The sequence below is a fragment of the Gambusia affinis genome, linkage group LG23, assembly GCF_019740435.1.
Source record: "Gambusia affinis linkage group LG23, SWU_Gaff_1.0, whole genome shotgun sequence".
In the NCBI taxonomy this organism is placed as follows: domain Eukaryota; kingdom Metazoa; phylum Chordata; class Actinopteri; order Cyprinodontiformes; family Poeciliidae; genus Gambusia; species Gambusia affinis.
In genome coordinates this window covers 11,683,071-11,705,325 of record NC_057890.1, presented here as the reverse complement: position 1 = coordinate 11,705,325, position 22,255 = coordinate 11,683,071, and the positions used below count along the sequence as shown (strand labels likewise).

Genomic DNA, 22,255 nt, shown 5'->3' with positions numbered 1-22,255 from the left:
TACTCTTCTCAACAAGGAAGAGATCCAGTTGTCAATCATTGTATTTGAGGGTCAAGCCAAATCCAGACTAGAAATGCATCACTCATGTTCCATCCCACCACTGGCTTGAGTTATTGTTGATTTTCTTCAGTTGACCACGGGATCAAAAATAGAAACCGACATATATAAACTAAGAAACCCAAACATTTTCCATTTGCTGATGTAATAATTAAGCAGGGTGTGTGTGAAGCAACAGCAGTACCAGTCTCTTAAACTGCTACTCCTAGCTCTATTGTGGAAAACTGTCATCATTTTAAGTTTAATTTAATGACAGTTTCATTATATTTATTTTGCTGTGGATGTTAAGATCGTGGAATACAAAGACTGGAACCTTCCATCGTCCTCGTAAAAGGATCCCTGGAGTAACCATATTGATTTATTTGAGTAACGCCGCCTTAGCTTTAACGCTACACGGTCATGTCTGGATGAGCATCATGTTCCATGTTTTCTGAGAAAGTATCACTGGCTGACAACAAAAGGAGGAGGAAAAGGAGGCTAAAACCGGAGTAAGTCTCCATGTCCCGCTGCATCCTCGGGTTACTCACCGGCTTCATTTATTATTGCTGGCCCTCATCCATTATGAATTAGCAGGTACAATGCCCCATCGCTTTGGAACCGATGCTACCAATCCTTCCCTCCCCTATCTTTGCTGCAAAGGCCACAACCATCACCGCTGCCATCCTGCCAGAAACCTCCACCACGCATGAGCTTTTCTGCCATTTCTCTGGGCTGTGACCTACATAAAAGGAGAACAGGGACGAAGTCTCGCAGAGGTGGAGGAAAGATCAGGTTGGTGAGACAGAACATACGAAAGAAAGAAAAACAAGGAATGAAATAATGCTGAGCAGTGATTCGGCAGGACGTAGATAAGATTTAAAAATATTCCAATGTTATCTGGACCTCACATTTGTTTTATCTAGCTTGGTGTTCCTTTCAGTAAATCATTCCCATTCCACATCAGCACAGTTTATACCCTAAGCAAATAGCCTGTCCTTAAGGATAGCAATTAGCATCTACTAAAACTGGCAAAAAGCCTGCTTGCAGCATTTCGAGGACAGTGTTCCTGATAAAAAACACTAATGATGACTTGCAGCTCCTATCCAGTCTCCAACATGACTCTCCTCTGTCCTTTTTTTTACCATTTATAGCAAGGAGATCCTCTATGCTGTTGCTGCTGCTCTGGGGAATGTATTTAGTCACTGCTCCCCTGCGTTTGACAGCCAAGAAGCATATGTTTGACATTGGGAAATAAACTGTAAGCAACCCATGTTTTGTTACAGCCTGAAACACATCAGTGTCCTGCTGTTTGCTTGTTCAGCCCTGAAGTGAACAATATAAACTGTTAGGGTTAGCGGCAAAAAAATACCCATATATATATTGCAGGGAATCTGGACATCCTCACCACAAGTTCATTGGTTTGTTCAATTATAGTCCTGTTAAAAAATGTTTGCCATTTCACAGATTTCTGACTTTTCAGTAAAACATTTAAACATCTGTTAAAAGGGGGTCTGATGGAAAACCTGAGGATTAGTGGTGAGACTCATTTAAGTGCTTTAATCAAGTTAATTACAGGGTCTGTTTATAAGTAATTTAAGTTTAATTTCACTTTAATTAAAAAATCATATGTATCAACAACAACAACAACAAAACATTTATCTTTAAAACCTCATGTTTTGCTGCTAAATTATTAAATAATACAACCTCATAACGAATGCATATGTGTTTTTGATCTATTATTCAGGTTGTGAAGCCATCAAGTGTTTCAGGAACCTTTGATAATTCATGTAACTTTTTTGAAAAAGTACAACTTTATAAATGTGGACTATGAATGCTGACAATAGTGGGGGGGGCGGCGTCTGTACTAGCTGCAACATATTTACAATTGCTTCCATGATAGGCAAACTCCTTATTGCACACAACAATAATTTTTCCAGCATCCCATCATGTTGTTTTTTTCTAAAGCAAAAACGAACAGTCATCAGACCTATTTGTGGTGAGTGAAAATGCAACTTTCCACAAATGACTACCAAACAAAATTGAATAAAGAAAAACAAAATGATTCACTGAAAACAAACTTTTCTCTTCTGCTCAGGTTATTTGTGTTTTAATTTTAAGGTTTGTTTGTTTGGATTCATTAATGATAAGCTGGACAAAACAGCAAAATTAGAAGCATGTTCAAGGAGCAGATTTGAGTTAACCAAAGATTTGAGATGATGTTTGAGGTCAGTGGAGCTATTAGTTTTGGTTCCTGAAGGATATATGTAAAGTCAAGCCGACACAATATCTTCCTTTGCAGTGATGTCCTATAATTTTTCCTTGGCAGGTTTTATTTCTGCAACTGCAGTCAGTGCTTCTTACAATATGTCCTGCCAAGGTGTCCTTGAGCAGAATCCTATAAGTTACAAAGGAGAACCTTGTTAGATAAGTGTCTGAAATATTCATGCAAAAATATCTCATCCCAGTCCTAGCTCCTTTTGGACAGCTCTGCACAATCTTCCCTTTTTATTTTAGGGTGTGGGTAAAGCTCTAGCATTAGCTCACAGTTGCCATTACTTACTTGGATTGTGCACTCATGGAGAGTGTGACTCTTGTGGGTCTTTTTCTAACTGGGCTATTGGAGCTGGAAAGTAGGATAGCATATTAACTGGGTTATGGTTGCAGTCTACTTCAAAGACCCTCCCCCTTAATGCCTGGTCATTTTTTAGAGAAGCTTTCCATATAAATTTGTGATTGAAGTTTACATAAAAATTTTTACAAATAGACATTTTTGAGTATAGCTGCAAACATTTTGTCTAAATCCTCAATGTGTCACTGACTTTTACTTGAAATATGTCAACCCACACCGCGTCTCACATGAACTACTTTCGTGTTCAGTTCACATTGATTCAAACTGAATAATTCATGTTCTTGGTGTTCCACTCGAAAGTCACATCTCCTTCAACTAGTTGAAGTTCATTATTAATTTTTAGTGAAGATATCCTTGAAATGTTTGGAGATCTAACATTTAGAACATTTTGACATAATTCTCTTATTTGTTCTCTTTAGTTGTGTGTTTAATTCTGTACTGTTGATAATATGCAGTATGGACCACACCTTTAACTTTGCTTTAAATTTTCTCCAGATCATGGGCTGGAATTTTCCTAGAATCCTTGAATCACTCTGAATGATCTGGAGTGTCTTTCCTGAAAATGGTCACTTCTGTAACCAGTTAGATTTAAAAAGATAAAACATGGATGTAAAGATGAGTCAAATCCCTAATAGTCATTTAATTTTCTTTTGTCAACTAACTAAAAAATCTAAAAGCAGAAAAGTATGTTTGCTCTTGGTCAACTTCAAACCATTACAAGCTACTTTTATCCTGTTGTCAATTGACAAAGTCTCAGAAGTCTAATGTCTAATTGTCAAAAGATTTAAACGACTTTATGGATATTCAGAACTTAAATTTATTTTAAAAAATGCTTTAATAAAGTTAAAATTATATGCAATGCTTTAGGTACATGTTTGCCACAATAGAATAGAGAAAGGAAGGAACTAAATAGTAACCTTAGAGTAGAAATATATTAGCAGCCTGAGTTCGGCCCCTGAAGACATAAATATTATTTGGAACCAGAATTAAAGCTGATTACTGTTTTTGGAAACTGATGCAAGAAAGTTGATTCCCTTTAGTTTGTATAAGTAACATACAATGTATTCTTGTCACATAATTTATCTCCCAACCAGAAAAATGTAGCATGTAGAACATAAAGCATATAGCACATCTTGCTCATATCTAATTTAATTCATGAACATAACACTGAAAATTAGATTATCAAAAATATCAAATTAGCTCCGTTTGTTTGAACTAACAACATGTTATTGTATTATTTCCATTTCCTGTGCAAATAGCAAAACATGGAAGTTTTTCATTTTTTGCATCATTGCTTCTGGTTAATTCTTCATCTGAGGAAGCAATCTGTCAAAAACAATGAGTGGATGGGGGGGAAAAAATCATCTTCAGGCCTCCAAAATGTCACACCTTTTATGAATGTTATTCTTCACCCATTTTTTCCTCCAACACTGAATGTGTGTGAGTGGGCCAGTCATCTGCCACAGCAGTATTACTCAGTTCAGCTCACAGGACACTTTCCCGAGTACAAGAAACAAAGGCCAGCCTGTTTCTATGGTTTCTCACATACTGGAGATCTGAGTGGAATTTTACATAGTCAAGGCTAATGGATAGACTGGGCCCGGCACATTTAATGAATACCGAGATGGAAGTATGATGATGGAGAGTTTAACAGCCTAGCTCTGAAGCAGCTTACAGGGCCTAAATAACATGCGCCATTGTGCAACTCATTGATAACATGCGGCTCCAAAAAATGCGCTGAGATGCTTCAAAGGTGCCCAAATCCGAACCCACTCACAAAGCTGTGCCCTTCTGTAGGTCAAAAATAAAAAGTCCACCTAAACGACTTTAACAAATATGCCCTCTTTTCTCCAAGCTAATGATGTATCACAGCAGGGATGGATGTTTTTCTAGAGGCATAACTGTGGTAAACTCCTGCTGTGCCCTTCACATGACACACTAAATCAAACTTTCCATTAACTACTGGCCAGCAAACTTAAAAGGCATGTATCAACACTATTACAACTTTTTCTGTTCATCTGTCTTCAGCCTTGTAGTTCACCAATAGTTGCATTCATTCCCATGGACACAATCGAGAATTACGGCAAATAAAATGCAGAATAAATGGGGGAGGGTGTATAAAGGATGCACGTAAATGCCAAAATGTTATGAGCTGTGCTTAAGAGTTATGATACTCTGGGAATACCGAACTCCAACAAGCTTGCATAATATAAGGTCCACCTAATAGGTGATAGGATAGTATAGGCATGCATCTCTACATTCCTCCCAACAACTCAATACTACAGAGACCAGTAGTGATTGTGCATGTTTCACGTTTATGCACACAATCAGTTTGTGTTTTATTTAGAATGACTCGACAAGACATCAAAGGTTCTCAGGACACTAAATAGTTAGTATACCTCTCTCTCTATCTGCAGTTTTCAACCATACATTTAGTCCTAAACATCACTTCAAGCTAATGCTACAAAAGTTGTCCGTACAATACAATCAGACTTTATCCTCAGTCAGGGAATAAATGGATGCTTAAGAAAAAAGAGGGAAGAGAAATGGAAATATTTCATAAAAATGACTCATTGTGTAAGAAGATTTTGGAAACCTAGATGTCATCAAATGTAAATATGCCTTGAAATGATTTATAAAAATATAACTGACATCAGCAACTCATGGAAAAGGTCACAACTGTAAAAAATACAAATAAAAAAAAAAGAAAAGAAAATCCACCTGCTGAGAAAATCAAACTGACCAGCAAAAACTCTGCAAAATCTGAGTAATGGTTAGAAAAAGTTCAACACATTCTTTTTAAAACTGTCTGTGAGTTAACTAATTTATTTCCAGTGTGCACTGTTTCCTTTAAACCTGACCAGACCTCATGCATTTCCTGAATTGCAGTGAACCAGGTCAGCAACATCATGGGGCTGAGGGTTTTTGTTTTTGTTGTTGCTTTGTTTCTCTGTAGTTGCGGTAGAACAGTCTTTGCCCAAACCACAAAGCTGCAGCAGTCGGATTTCGCACATACTGTGTTTGTCATGTAGCTGATAAAACACCTAGAGATGGCTGAATTTGATTGACAATAAAATTTTTCTGTCAGAAAGTTGTCACGTGCACTTACTTTGTGATTTTAACCAACAAATCTAAACAACTGAACTAATTTGTATCCAGAACTTTGTATAGTTCCCTCGTTCTGATTTAAATCTGGAATTTTAAAACAAATTACGATTTACTTTGGCATTACAGTGCCTTTTTGTTGCAGCTAAGTGAGCTTTCCCCAGGCAGATCCAAGGTAATTGGAACAGTGGTAAATGATAGAATGGAAGGCAAACACACACATGCACAACCACATTTACATAAGAACCCACACAGGTCATTACATTTACCACTAAGCATCTCCATAAGCCCAAGCGGGCATATCTGACATATCCATCTGCTCCAGCAGGATCAGGCTGGATCTATCTCTGACTCCCTAAATATGGGGAAGGGGTATGTCAGTGGTAACATTGATGGAGATGTGACATTGTAATAATCACAGGGTTTGTCACAGAGGAAATAAACCAGAGGTATTATTTTACACCCATTTTCATATTTACTGGAGAAACATGCCACTTGTAGTTTATTTGCATGAACCAGAATTATTTTCACTTTAGTTTAAAATCTTGTCAGTTTTTTACCTCCTTTTACACGGATTTATTGAACATGGGTTTCTGTAAGAACATCAAACATTGTTATTCACAGTTCTTTGAAGACCTTTACTTCAACAGTCAATCTGGATTAGAAACCTAATTTATGTATTACCTGATTAACTACAAAATTATTGTTTCAGCTGTCTAGCAACACTCAGGCTTGAGGAATCAAAAGTTCACTTATTTCGAGCCTGACAACATGTAGTAGGTTAAAGAATGTCAAAAAGCCAGTGATCATAACCTGATATAAAGACATGAAAGGAACTATCTGATGTTAGTCAGTGTGAACGGGGTTGCAAAGCCATGTCTAAGGCTTTGGTTCTCAAAGAAACCAAAATGAGAACAACTATTACCAGTGGAGAAAACATGAGGAAAAAGTGAAGCAGTGGTGAACCTTCCCAGTAGAGGTTGGGCTAAAAATACTTCTCCAAGAGTGCATTGATGACTCATGCAGAAGGCCACAAAAAAATACACAAAAAAACAAACAAACTGAATAACATTTGAAATCCTACAGGCCTCACTTACACCATTTCATGTCCATGTTTAAAATGTGACAAAAAGTTAAATTTCTCACAACAAACCATTTCAGAAAGAAATTATACCAACAGTCAAACATAGTGGTGATAGTATGATGGTCTGAGGCTGCTTTGCTACTTCATCACCTGAACAACTTGATGTGATCAGTGTACGCTTTAAAAAAAAAAAAAACACTCTCCAGCGGTAGTGTTTCAGGAAAGTCCACAACAGTTACATGCATAATCTGTATTGCATGCACTAAAGAGATTACTAATGTCAGCACCCAAAATGGGTTTATTTATTAAGGTCCCAATAGTTAATTCTTGTCTGTTTTGTCACTGAAAATTGCTCCTTCAATGCATGCCAGTAAATTGCTTCTCAATGTATTGAGAAGTTTTATACTCTTTTTTTCCCTACAAGCTTGCAGACTTAGAAATGTTTTCAGTTTGTTTATCTCGCATATAAAACCATCATTTATAGTTTTTGATACCTTACATCATGTTACATCTGCTCACACATACTCAGGGGTTCCTTTGCATCATTGGCCTTAGGTCCCAGTCTGTAACCCTGCCTCACCAAACCTTTTTCCTTTCCCTGGGGAAAGCCCCTATGTGAAAGAAGAAATGGGGTGTAAAGGGCACCAAGTTCCCACTGGATCTCCTCCTCCGTGCCCCATCTGTGCCCAGTCCATGCCACTGTGTTTTAGCTGCTCCGAAAGCTGTGTGCTGGCTCGGGATGCATGTACTTTTAATGCTCCCCTCTCTGTACATTCTGTGGGGTAAGCAAAAATAAATAAATAAAAAATCTGACGTGGCGCTGTAATTAAGCTGCCATTAATTGTTTTGCCTTGTCCCTAGTGGCACCGCTCAGACTTATTGGGAAGGAAAAGGCAGATTAATGGGGCTGACGGTCTCTACGCCTTACTGAACATCTAAACACAGTGAAAGCGATTCTTAATTACTGCCTGTTGCCTCTAAATTACCCAAAAGTCATCTCTGACAGGAAGCTAACTAGCCCTTAACAGATCAGATGTTTCTATAAATGCTCTAGTCCGATCAAAACCCTGAGGTATTAACTTTGCATAACTTCTGGCAACTCGTTTTTGAGATTTAACCGCAGCAGGTGTTTGAGTCTTGCCTGTTTGTCATTTTTACTGTAGCCTGTTTCTAATGGCAGCGTTTTCCACAAACACTGCCCTATGTCTAAATGTGGAATCTCAGGTGGTTCCCTGCCTTGGCGTGAACACAATCAAGACTATTTATATGCCTCTTGTTATATGACATGTCAAATTTTCACTGCCTGAAATACTCTTTCCAGCCTCAACAGCAGCCAGTGTGAATGTAAATACAGGAGATATCGAAGAAAACAAAGCAAAGGGAAAAATTGTGCTGCAGGACAGAGAAGGAACCCCACAAACCCTTCTATTGCTGGTTTTCGCACACACAAATTTTTGTGGCAATTGAATCCTATAATCATATACAGGCTCTTCAACTCATTCAACCTTATATTGCTCTGGGTGGGTCACCGCCCTTGCAAAGTCTGACCTCAATAGGCACTTGTGGTGAATTATTGTTTGCAAGTGGAAACTTGGCCAGATAATCTTCCTGCTGCTGGCTCAGGGCAGAGTGAGACCACTGTCTCCTCGCCTGCATGCGCACCCTGTGCACACAGCTTTTGTTTTGTCATCTCTACTTCCAGATCACGCTTATTTGCTGACTCTTTGCCTTTTTTTGTTTTTTTGTTTTTTACAATAACTCCTTGTGTTTGCACTTCATCTTTCTTTTTCTTCTTCTCCTCCTCCGTCTCGGTTTCCCTCCAAACCTACTTCCCAACAACTCTGGTCTTTATCCTTGAAGGCCATTCACCTCTCCGCGGCTGTTCCTGCCAGTGCAGAGCAGTAAATTCCTGGGCTGGTAGGAAACACAAACTTGCACAAACCAAGGGGTGAGCAGTTCAATCAGAAGGGACCCTTCATCACCCCCCACGTCTCATATTGCTCTAGGCATTCATTCATACAAAGAGTCTTTGTGGAACTGATTCTGAGGGATTTTCTTGAGATCTCATTCCACATGCATCATATGTATAATTCGCGTGTTTGTGCGTCTGGTTGCTTTGCCAGTCAGCATGGTGTGAATGATGATCATGTAATTGGGGTCTCCTTCAGCAGACATAAACCAATGTTTGAACCAAAAGAAAAATGTGATTACAGTGATTGTAGCAGACTAATGACATGTTGGTTGAAGAGGGTTTATTATTAAAATGATGATGACCCATTCTTAATATAAACTTTGTCTGACTGATATAGCCACTGCTGTGGCTGAATGTGACTGAACAGTTTAGGGTGATGTCCTTTAAGACTCATGTCAGCAAGATGATATCGCATACAAACTAAGAAGTTCAGAGTACAGCAGTGTGCAGAAGGATTCGTATGACGTAAACTTTATTCACATTGTGTCCTTATGCAATCACAAACCTTAATTGTTTTGTTGGACAGATCAATACAAAGCAGCATATTTGTGACGTGGGAGCAAAAATGCAGTTTGTTTGATCTTTAACAATGACTCAAAGTGTGGCATACAGTTGTTTTTAGTCCTTTTTATCTCCATTGATAACACACAGTTGTCTTAAAAGTCAATAAACAAGGGACACTCAGCAGGTCAGGGATAAGGTTTTAAAAGTTTAAAGGAAGATTATATTTTAATGGTTGTCCATCCACCAGGGGTCTGCAGCATTTGGTCATTTACATCTTGCATGATAACTCTTAACAACTCTTAATATTTTCTAACAATTAAAAAATAAGAATCCCTTAGTTAAGAATTTAAGTAAAATTATGTGGAGTTTTAACTCAAGGTTTGGAGAAAAGAATACTTTTTCAAGGCACAGTGTCAGTGAAGAACATTTGATTCCCAAACCGTCATTGGTACTGATTCTTGAAAATATGTAATACTATTTTTACTTTTACTTTTTAAAGGAGGAAGCTGCCCCTCTCGCAGCCTCCACGTCAAACTCTGTTCCACATTGCTGAGCTAGTGGAAAATCTGATGTCCGCTCAAGAAACAAAGTGGTGAAGAAAGATTGGCTGACCAAAGGACAAAATGTTCATACGGCACGTCTTCACTGATAGGGACCGGCTTATGTAACCCAAATAATGAGGCATCTTCTTGTTCCCATTTTCCACTTGCCTCGAGGAACATGATTTCCATGGGCATTTCCAACACAGTAGAATTTATAGTTAACTCTTTGGAAATGGTAGATTTTGAGGCTCCCTTTTTTCATTCTTTTTGGATTTTCCATCATGCTTTGTGCAAAGATCTTCATCAATTCAAAGCCGAAATGCAAGTAGGATGTTGCAGCAAAGTCAGTCTTGGTTAGAATAGCAGATGCATTCATGCTGTGTCAGTTGCGAGACACTTTCCAACTGAACCTGCAATTATTTGTCAAGCTATCTCGTCTCATGGCGCGTAGAGCTCTACCCCAGCAATTAAAGTTCTATGTTAGGAGGCAAAAAACACACATACTCACCATAAAAGCAATCTTGGTGCCTACAAAAAATGTTCTAAACTTTTTAGTTCTCCACCATTATCTAAAAGAACCATGTGATTCTTTATCAACAAAAAATATACATTTGTTTTGAGCGTGTCTGTGATTTACACTGAATGCGTCCACCAACCCCCTAAAGGTTTGGCATTCCTCATCAGGAATGCTTACTCAGACTGCATGAACAACACATTTGCATGCACAAAGGACGGTGACACTTGACATTTACTGTAGTTCACGAGACGCTCCAGAGCATCTGGCAAATTTCCACAGAGAAACTGAGTCAACAGCAAGGTTCATGACAACAGCTGTGGAGCGAAATAATCAGTCTCGACCAATTTAAAAGCAATATGGCTCTCAAAGTGTTAAGTGTCAGTAGAAAATATTTTTATCTGGATTTTGTAAATCTTAAAAAAAAGCAAACTGCTAATATTTATGAGGGCTCATCTTCTGCCTTAATTCTATGAGTTGAAGTTGTTTACATGGATTAAAACTGAGCTTGAAGAGGCCAAGTCAGTTGTTCAAAAATGTTTTGTGACAAGGATCGGATCAACAAATACCAAGAACTAATTCTTTTTCAGAAAGGAGAACAAATTTCCTCAACTCCTTGCTATATTTGATTGGAATAATAAATTCTCTTCTCTTGCAGAATATTCTACCCAATTGGCAGTAATCACAAATGACAGCAGTTGGGCGCATCTCCTCAAATTTACAGCTTGCCACCGAGAATACGTTTGGATTTGGTTTGATGTTATTTCCAGATCCCATGTTTGAATTTCACAGGTAAATAATAACCATAAGCACTTTTTCTTGGTTCACTGTTGTCTGTTTCAGTTTAGCTATATATTTGTTGAAATGTTTTCCTCTATACATTGTGTTTAGGGGAGTTTTCTATTTCAAGCGTAGCTCGTTTTGGGCATTTTTATTGGGGTGGCATATTACCTCTGCATCTTTGTAAATTGTTCAGCCAAAAATGAAATGCAATCCAAGTACCACAGAACAAGAATCTTGGAGCTAAACTGAACAAGGAAGCAGCAGCAGCCCAAGACCAAATCCAACTAAATGGATTATTTTTAAAACTGAAATCAAAAACATTGGTGCCTGACAATAAGGAAAATGTTATGGTAAACTAAGTTCTGCATGAGGAACACTGTTGATATTTAGATTTTAATGGCCTCTGACAATCACATACATTATTGCTTTCTGGTTTGTTTGTTGTTGGGGTTTTTTTTGCATCTTCAAATTAAATTCCACTCATGCACTTGTTGACTTTGTGGTCAGTTATGAGATTAGGAGATCAGGCCCATAGTTGTCAAACAGCTTATTGTCTTAAGCTTCACAAGTACTGGGAACAGGCCGCTGCTAGTTTAGCTCATTCTGAAGATCACAAGTTAATTTCGTTAATCTGGGAATTTTAGGCGATTATGTTTTTGCCAGTGAACAAAACTCGATATATAATCAACTCTTTTGTGGCTAAAAAGCAGCTCGTCTCCCACACATGAATTAAAAACTCGTCTTCTTGCTTTCAGTTACTTGCATGAATTCTGCAGTATTTGAGCATGGGATAAAACGGGAGGGATAATGCAGGAACCGACAGACTTATAGGGAGAAAGACAGAAAATGGGCAGCTTCACTGTTTTGGTTGGAGGCATCTGCTCAGGGTTAGCCGACATAAAACTGTACAGACTGGCACTTTGGAAGCCAACTTAACCGCTGAGGGTGAGCTATATTAAAAAAAATAGTAGCAAACATAAAAATAGATTTACGATTTATCTCTTTTACCACCACTTTGAAAACCTTGCAAATAAAGCCGTGCAGATCAGCTGAGGCTTGCATCACTGCTGCCGCTTGTGAAAAGGAAAACATCAGCACATGAGATGGACTTTGCTGAAGTTTTAGAGCAGGAAATTGACAGTTCAAAAGGCACACGGGCGGGTACCTAACGCACTCAGGCATGACTGGCTCTGGCATTTCACAGTTTGTTCAAAAATGTATTACATCTTTTTTGCTTATCTGTGCAACTGGACTGGTAGTTCCTCATTTTGCTTTTCGCTAAGCCATAGAAGTGGAATCACACAGTTATTGCGTAAGACTCCCCAGTGGGGAAAAAAAAGAAGAAGGAAAAAAAAAAATCTTTTTTCCTTCTTCTTCTGTTCCCCTTTGACATCTATCTGACACAGAAATTCTGAAGTGAAATTTTCCAGTGTCAAGTTGTACGTACACAAGCACAAACTCATTGACCTTTTCAGATGTTTACACATCTGAAAAGATATGTGACTCAGGGCTATTGTGTTAATAATAAATCCCATTATGTTAAAACGACTAGTGTAATACACAGCAGTTTGATCTTAGCTAAAGTTTGTTTTCTATCGTGGGATCTTAAACCGAAAATTGGCTACCTTAGCCAAAGATCATTTCTCAAGCTTGATCTTTTTGTGAATAGAATTATTTTTCTTTTGCACATTTTTAACTTTAATTTTAACCTTCTTTTTTTAAAAGTAAATTCTTCAACTATTTTGGACTTTAAATACACCCTCACTGGATGGGTAAAAGAAGCAAGTGAGATTTTAAGAGTTAATTTATTTCAGTAATTCAATTCAGAAAGTAAAATTTTAATACAGATTCTTTACAAACAGTAATATTTTCCATGCAGTTACTTCTGTTAGCATTGTGATTGTAGGTTACATTGATGATAGAAACCCAGTTTGTTTTCTTTAAAACTTAAGTGAATGTTGTATAAGGCCAATCATTTTTTTTAATACAGAAATACTGTGTAGGCTTTCCACAAAATGGAGAACCCGACAGTTAGCCCCGACAGAAGATCCCTTCCCTCGAGGCTAATCTACAAAAGGCCTTTGTTTAAAAACAATTTTTTTAAAAGTACTGTTTTTTTCAGGCATATTTATGTAAAATTAAGTGGAAGCGGAAACTTGTGGTAGAAAATCATGCACAAACAGTAATGATTGCTGCATTAAAGAGGTTTGCATGGTGATTTAAGACCTACCACATAGATACATCTGTTCTCATCACATCCTCTCTAAAACTATGAAAATGGAACACATCAACTCAGTTCTAAAGTTACTACGCAGGTTCTCTGCATCTAAGAGAATAGACTAACATATTTTGATGCCAAGCCATTTTATAAACAAACAAAATGATTTTAAAGACCTGTTATTGGTCTTCCAGACTGCTGAGGTCTTCCTGCTCTAGTCTTCTCTGCATCTCCACAGTCAGAATCAAATATAGAGTAGCAGCATTCAACGTATTTGGTCTTCTATCTGGAAAAAACTTCTGGAAAAACTGCAAAACTGCTGAAACACTGAGTTACCTTAAATAAAGGATCAAATGTTTAGATTGATGAAATGTTTGATTCATAAGTGGAAAATAGATTAATTCTTAACTGGATAGCAATTTTCCATTTTTATTCTCTGACTGTATCCATTCAGTAATGGCTTATTATAAGCCATAATCATTACAATTAACAGAAATAAGTGCTTAAGTCATACTACAGTGTATAATACATCCATACGAATTTATATTTTTCATTGAATAACTGAAATAAAATAAGTTGTTAAATCATATTCTGATTTTTTGAACCTGCAATGATTCCTAAGTGTAGAATAACTTACTCAGTTAGTGTTTGACTGGTAGCTGAAGAGATTGACGGCAGCTCAGATTGTTACTTGGCGCTGCTCTTCGTGCTGCAGTGACCCAGTCAGGGTTATGTTTGCCGAAAATGCTACTTCTCATGAGTTCTGGGTAATCGCAAATAATGCAGGCATTCAATAGGGAGCAGAAAAAAAAACCCCGCGCTACATCATGGAAACAGTGACGTCAGGTTTGATTAAGCGTTGGGGGAAGAGTGTTGTGTTGCAGACAGCAGGACTGCAGAGACAACACTGATCTTTCTGTGTGTGCTTTTCACTGGCTGCCTTAAATGATGGAGGGAACTGCTCAATAATCCTGTTATTATAAAGCGACACGGGAGCGAAGAGGGAATACGAGGGGATCATGACGTAACCGTTTCCATAGGCGACTGATATGCTGGCTCGACCAATGGGAATCCACACCATTGGTCCGTACCCATCCTCCTTTTGACGTGCATCACATGTCCCTGGCGGTGTTGTGACAGCAGGGAAGTCGGCAAAGCAAGTTGATTCCCCACAGTGTACTTCAGCCTTCGTTTAAATCTACGTTTTCGTTCTTAAGCGTTCCCTTACATTGTAAATCTAGTCTGGACAATAAAATCAATAAATTAGTTGGAAAGTTTTGAAATCCAAGTATTATGAATAATCAAAAAGGTTTAAATGTCCAACTTAAATTACCAGTGCATTATATATATATATATATATATATATATATATATATATATATATATATATATATATATATATATATATATATATATATATATATATATATATATCAAACCTTTATATATATAATTTATCCTCAGAGGTGGATGGATCGATGGAGTGCAGTTCATAAATTAACTCAAAATGGAAAAAAAGAGGCTTACAGTAAAGCGAAGTGTTTTTTTTATCTAAAATACAATTATTTTTATTTATATTTCTGTTTATCATTTGATTTTACAATTTAATTGTATACATTTATTGATTTACAGTGTGGTAAAGGGAGTTATGCACCAGTTTGTCTCTGCTAAGTAGAAAAAAAATGTCGATTAGCTTTTGATATTGGAAATTTTAACCATTTTAATTTAATTAAATACAAGCACATTCAGTCACTTTGTTCACTTTTAGCTCAATTGTAGTGCCATCCGTTTTCATTACTGCACAAATGATTTTCTGACGAGTGACGACCGGCGGTGGAAGGGGAACTCTCTTGACGCATTAGAAAGTCTTTGGTTGTGGCTGTGACAACGCAGTGGGCGGGGCCTTACCTCAGATCAGGGCAGAGAGTCTAGTCTTTGGTGAGACTGAGGGGGAGTGAAGAGAGAAACGGACAGGGATTGCTCTCCAGAAAACGGGAGTAAGTATATTTTTCTGGTTTATTTCCTTAACAGGGTGGTAGAATGGCCACGTGCTAGGAGAGGCTTCCAGGTGTTCGGAAGCTGCATTCAAAACCAGGTGCTGTAAAAAAAAAAAATCTTCATTTTGAGTGTGCAGTGATCAGCGAGGGCCAGCGTCTGAAAGGGTAACTGCCTACTGTACCGAAGCTAACACCGTTAGCTATCGTTATATCTTGGTTCGATACTGACATTGGGCGTTTCATTTGCCAACCCCAGGTGGCTAGTACTAGTCGGCGAGGATGCTGCCATCTTCCATTTGCTTGTGCTTAATTTTACGTGACTCCTACTCAGCTCTAGTGTAAGTTTTTGGACTTGTCAATCAATAAGAAGCACATTTTTTGTGTGTATTTCCCTCATTACAACCAGTATAGGCTAAGGCATGTGAGCTAGTCGGCTAACAGTCGAATGCTGAACGTCAGCCAGGAACGGCTTTTTAACGTGTGTTAAACGTTAACGTTAAACTCACGACGATTACTTGCTTGCTTTAACGGTTCGTGTACCATACACTCTCTAACTGCGCTTTAAGCTGAACATTTCCGCTGAAATGTGTTGAAATTGAATGGGTTTAACAAATTAACACTAGGTTACTCCATGTAACGTTGTCTGACTCATTTAACGTCTATACATGGAGGCAATTTATGTTAGATATGTAGCGTGTTGCCGTTGCTATCTTGTAAATTCGGGGGACAGTGTTCTGTGGATTCCGCGTGCAGGGCAGTCCTCGCAGCTGTCTGTCACCCCAATGCAGCCGTAGTAAACTTGTTTTTGTAGAGGAATAATCATTATTATTATTAATTTAGATATACTTTCACTGATAAACAGCACATCGAGTCTCTTCTCGAGCTGTCCCCCCTTTTACTGCTTTCCGTTCAGGTTAACTTCACCCCTACCGATATTTTTCTGCTCCTGGCAATCAACCGTTATTTAACGGTTGAGTTACGGTCAGCACTGCAAAATAACATTTAGGAACAGCGGACCTTGAGACAGTCACCCCTAAAACTTTTGCGACTTAATGGAAGCAATAGTATCGTATAGATTATCTGTCGAAACTGAAATGGACTGCAGCCACCGAGCACCTTTTGGTGTGCAGTTGAAGGGATCACTCCTTATCCAATTAAAAAGCACCCGGGCTTGCTTCAGCGCCAGCGGTGTCCCCCTGTGCTGCGGAGCAAGCCTCGTTGTAATCACCCTAAAATGCATGTTTTGGGGTTTTTTTGTTGTTTTTTTTTTACGGTTAAAATGTTACCCTCCGTTTCAGTTATCTAAGGTATTTTAGTAATCCTGGAGTACAGCAGTTATCTGTGGACTCATTACATAATTTGTAATGACAGCCAAGCCAGAATGTCTAGATTAATTTATTGTCTTTCTCAGCACATAGAAATTTAAAAGTTGTTTATTGATTCACTCAGATCAGATCCTCTGAGCTCTTTGACTTCAGAGTGTTGCTATCTGTCATTCAGCAAAGCCAAACCGATCACTTTTCTTATTTGTTGCAGTACAATCTTTTTGTTGTGACTTAGGATGGAGAACTCCGCTCACCTTGACAGAGTAAAAAGACAGCAGTCGCTCCATTTGCTGCTGTTTTTCTTTAAAACGCCTGATTACTGCTAATGAGGCTTTGTTTTGGAAGTTACTCATCACACCACAGTGAATTTGGGGATTTTGTAGAACAATTGTTTTAAAGTAGTAGGGTGTGTTGTGTCTGGAATCAGGCTGTGTGAGTGTCATGGTGATAACCTTGAGGAGAAATGCAGCAGTTGCAACATGAATTAAGTGGTCATAGAGTATAAAAATAATCTAACATGTAATTGACTTTCTTTTTATTATTTTGATATAGTTACGGCAAAGATAGAAAATAAGCACAATATGTGTAGTTTTTGAGTCCTTACTGGTAGATGTTTCAACTAATTCAGATCAGACAGTTCTCGCTTTTCAAACAATGCTAGGATGAACTACTCACGATGAGATGGGAGGTTGATGAGCTCGTGTTTTAGTGTCACGTCTCAAATTTACATTGTGAAAACGATCCATATAAAAAAAGAAAAAACATCAATTTTAATTTCTAAGTGCTGAGTAAAGGGTATTGTTTTAAAAAACCTGGTTATCTTATGAGTAAGTAGACATTGAGTTATGTAAAGTAGCACTGGAAACTAAACATAGTGTGTTGTTGTTGTCATGACAGAATGTGTGGTACCATGAGACAGAATGTGTTCAGGATCTCATGTACTTGGGAGTGTACATGAGATGTGTTGGGAGTTTTGCTTATCTATCAGTGAAGACTGTAGGGCCAAGGTTATTCCTAGCAGTGGTATTATGTTACATGTCTTTCGAGTTACCCATTACTACTCATTCATTCAAATCTTTCTTAACGTATGGTTGTAGGCACGTCTGGTGGGTTGGTTTCTAATGTTTTTTGGAGTAGAAGGTCTATATTTGAAGGAAAAGGAACAATGAATACAACTCCAATGATTTATTCAGAGATGTATTTAGATTTAATGGTGTGTTTTTTCCCCACGTTATTTACATATTTGACATGTTTTTGTTACAGTATTTTCAGGGGAAACATCTGCCTTACAGCATCACAATTGGACAGAATTAAAGCTCTTTTAAAGTGAAAACTCTTAAAATCCAAGCTTTTGAGTTCTCAAATATTCATATTGTGTGTCAGGTCACAGAAAGGTGTGCAGAAAACATTTTCTGTGTGAGGTGTCAGGTGGACCGGCCATCACGACATTGGATTAGTTTCATTCAGCGAAACACTGAGTGCAGGTGGATGCATTAAATCCTTTTGTGTGGAGTCGAGGTGTTGTCCACTTGAACAGGAATTTATTTGTAAAGTACTCTCATGAAATGCTCGCTGCCATTTTCTATCAACAGTGTTGTTTATTTTAAAAGAATTTAGTCCAAACCTAATGCTTTAAGAAATACAACAAGCACAGTGTTGTTGGATTAATCTTTTCAAAGGTTAGTTGTAACATATGAGATACTTCCAGTCCTATGACCTTGAGACTGTGCAGATTTTTCAGAAAATGGCTTGTGTGACTCTGGTCGTCACAAGACTGGACACACTGTGTAAAGATGTGTCCAGAAGTACGGTGTCATGGTCGCCCTGTTGGACTGTAATGAAGTGATGCTTGTGTTACCACCCACAACTTAGCAGGGTCCAGTCCCCACGCACACACTGACACACGGAACAATTCACAGTGGATTATAGGAGAAGTTGAGTAAAGCGTCCCTGAAACCATGACGATTCAAGTGCTGCGCTTCACAGTTCTGATGTTCTTTTACTGGAATGGTGTATTTGGTTTATGCCAAACATGTCTTCTGTTGTGGTGTCTAAATAATCCAATTTTAGATTTATTTGGTGGGGAAATAACCTTGTTCTGCATGTGTTATTGTCTATGCTGTCTTTGGCAGTAGACTTGACAGGGAATGTTGGAATAATCTGAAGAAATTTATTTTATTTTGAAACTTGGCTTGATGATGGTGCTCTCATCTTCTTTGAAAATGACTTTTTAGCAAATAACTAAATAATTTTGACAGCTTCTCATTTCTTTTTTGACGTCCTGTTCTTAACCACATTGATTATTTACAAGCTATTTTAGTCAAATGGTGTAGGAAATGGTTTACTCATTTGTTAATTCAGGCTAAGTAGTTTGACGATAAGAGATTTTTCTGTCACTTCAGGGAACAATTGCCTGTTACCCCAGATGAAAGAAATGCCGGAGAGCGGCGAATGTGTTGCTGATGACGCCTCTGACTGTGCGCTCTCATCGACTGGATGCCTGACAGCTTTTTCAGACCTGTGGAGAAGTTCCAGTCTTCGGGGTGAAGCAGCACTTCCGGCTGTAAGCAGGGCGGCTCAAGGAGGGCTGGGTGTCTCTGCCTGGGCCCTCCACATTTACATGGCGTGACCCAGTTCAGCTACGACTCGCTGCGGGGGGAGGGGGCGGTCTGGGCGATGCTAAAAATACCACTTCTCGCATTAGGCAGCTCCTCGGCAGAGGGATCCCTAGAACTGCTGTCCTCGACTTTCGCCGAGTTGTTGGCACGTGGAGGTGTTCAAACTGCCAGAGGGTTTTCCTTAGCGTGGATGAGGAAGACCACTGCCGTCCTGTCGGCTGGCTGGTTTTCTCTCACGCAGCTTCTGGGTGGAGGAGGTCTTAGCGAATGTCTGATGTGAGATAACGCTCGAGAGTCACAACTCTTTGCGCCTCAAGGCAAGTCATCTGACAGACACGCGAGGCTGAGGCAGGGAAGGGGTTAACTCCAGCCACTGTCATTCAACCATACCACGCCAGCTGTTGGCTTGGAGATCCAATCACAATGATTTTCCACTGTTGTGACATGTGACCCGCTCTGCAACCCTAAACTGAAGCAGCACAGCAAATGTTGGCATTTCTTCATCTTGGCATTGTTGACACTTCTGAAATGTGATCATGTAAAAGAAGGCTGATAAAGTATGATAAATCAAATGGAATCAGGTCCATAAAACAATTAAGATTGCATTTATTTTTACCATGTGAGCCGAGATCTTCACCGTTTGTATTGAAATTTGTGCTACATTGAAGCTTTGTGGCACATCCTAAAATAGCAACCTTAACACTCAACAAAGCAAGAGCCACAAATATTCATCACCTTTTTTGTGTGGTAAAAGGAGAAACTACCGTAAGAAGTAATGAGTCAGTCTAGGCAACAAGTTCAAGGTCGTTTTCTGGACATGGCCTGGAACGGCCACAAGGCCAAGAAAAATACTCAGCCTTATTTTACAGTGTGAAGCAAAACAACAGTTGTAGGAGCTATGAGTTTCACTGAATTTGCATGAAAATATAAAGCATGTATGATGTGATAGAATAGTGTTCGTTTAAACCAGAAAATGAATAATTATTCCTAGGATACTACTGCCAAGATGATATCTATATAGATTTAATATTCAATACATAAGTGTTATTTTTGTAGTGTAAACACCAAAATATTTAATTATGTGTGTTGATCCTTCAGTTTATTCTCCGTGGCTGTGTGTTTTTGTTACTGGAAATAATTGTACATGTCCACACAATGGAAAAATTTAGCAGCTTTCTTTCAGCCAGCTGACCAGTAGTGAGCAGCAACAGTGGGGTCAGGTGCAGTTCTGTTATTCTCTGGTTCTTACAGCTGGAGAAAACTTCAGTCTTGTTTTTTTGTTGTTGTTTTTGTTTTTTGTCTTTCAGGCATATTGTAAGAATTTAAACCCTTGAAATGAAATGACAGAAAATTAAAATTTTTCAAACACTCAATGTTTGGAAAACATTGAGTGTTTTGATGGGATAACCTGATACAGGGAACTAGTCAGTGCAGAACAAGCAGCAAAGTAACTTGGATTTACCTGCAGTTTTAATCATCAGTCCAGACAGATTAGTTTTTCACCGGGGAGCTGGAGCATTTTATTTATTTATTTATTTTTATCAGTTTAAGCAAATTAAGTAAACCATGCATGAACAACTCTCAATGTACAGCCAGAACAAGGTTGTTTTTTTTAAGTTGTTGTAAACACTCGACCCTGCTCAGCTGCAGAAATGTGTTGAAGATTTGCATAGATTCCAGTTGTTAGCATTGACATATTTTTACAGTTTGTTGGGTTTTATTTAAAGAACCACATTTGTTCCATGCCAGCTAATTGCTATTACTCCAATCTGTTTAGCTGAGTCCTTTGACCAAGAACCTTGTATAAAAGCTGCATTGTATTTTCATTAGATTTCCAGATGGGAAGGGCCTTTTATGCTCGGTCCAATCGAGTTTCTGATGCGTCTTCTCTTTCACTTCTAATTCTATTTGCCCAACTGGACATATTGCATCTGGGCTCTACTAAACTAATGTGAACACACGTTGACAATCTTGACCTCATAAATGAACCATCAGAAATTATTTGAATTTTATTCTGCTGTTGAATTAGCATATTTTAAAATGATTTGTTGTTGACATGTGTTAGGCATCCGGTAATGCACTCCGCACACAACGGAGTGCACTTGTGAGGGCAGGAGCGTCGCCCTCGTTTTGTAACACCCCTATCTGTATGAGTTTATTTATATTCTGTTTTAAGCAGGGCTGTGTGAACTACATATGAAACGTAGATGTCTCTCTGCCAGCGCAAGGTTGAAGAATTTAAAAGGATATCTGACAGTTTAGCCAAGTTACCTGGACTTCATTTTGGTTTCAGTAAAATCTTAACTGTGGTCCTCAATAGCTCAAATTTGAAATTGATTTAAGAAAATTCTGAAGGTATTTACTTGAACCCCTTATCTCCGTGAAATCTTTTCTAATTTTGTATGTAATGTGATTGGCAGCTCAAATAATGACAGTCATGTTTTCTTCCTTGTTGATTAAATGCACCAAAATGAACATTTCTTCTGTATTTTTAGCAAATACCCGCTTGGTACATATTGTTTCAATTTATTTTTTAATGAATTGAAACAGATTTTTATGCTAAGCAATGATAAGAAAGCTTTTCTAATTTCCAGTTTTCTTAGACTATAAAACATAAAAGAAATAAATGCTTTGATGGAGGTAGTACTTTGAGTCTAACAGAAAATGAAGAAATGACAAGATTAAGTGTCTTATCTGAATTATGAGACTGAAAAGTTGAAATTCTTGGCTCTGACGCATTTAATGATTAGAAAGTATTTGACCTGCTTATCACTTATCAGAAAAGATCAAAGAAAAAGTGACCATCTTTGATCTCTGCATGCCTGATTGGATCGTTCCAGTGATCCTGTTTTATGTGGCTCTTTAAATTCAGCATAAAGATACTTTTTTTTTTGGTTAAGAATTTTAAATATCTCTTCAGGAAAAACT

General features: G+C 38.2%; 1 protein-coding gene and 1 long non-coding RNA gene across 11 annotated transcripts in view; both read left to right on the top strand.

The window, feature by feature from the left end:
• The window catches only part of LOC122826732, a 69,700-nt gene extending 58,528 nt beyond the window's left edge, over positions 1-11,172 (top strand). Inside the window, exon 5 of the long non-coding RNA XR_006369851.1 lies at positions 11,045-11,172. This is a non-coding gene — a long non-coding RNA (uncharacterized LOC122826732). The remainder of the gene's footprint in view (positions 1-11,044) is intronic.
• Positions 11,173-15,266: 4,094 nt separating this feature from the next.
• atp2b1a (ATPase plasma membrane Ca2+ transporting 1a) overlaps positions 15,267-22,255 on the top strand; it is a 42,895-nt gene continuing 35,906 nt past the window's right edge. For 6 of the 10 annotated variants that reach the window (XM_044108931.1, XM_044108936.1, XM_044108932.1 and 3 more), the window contains exon 1: positions 15,267-15,384. The gene's annotated coding sequence lies outside the window, so the exon portion shown is untranslated. Of the gene's footprint in view, positions 15,550-15,640; positions 15,723-19,111; positions 19,273-22,255 lie in introns of those variants that run through there. The other 4 variants (XM_044108929.1, XM_044108934.1, XM_044108930.1 and 1 more) reach the window with 4 other exon arrangements.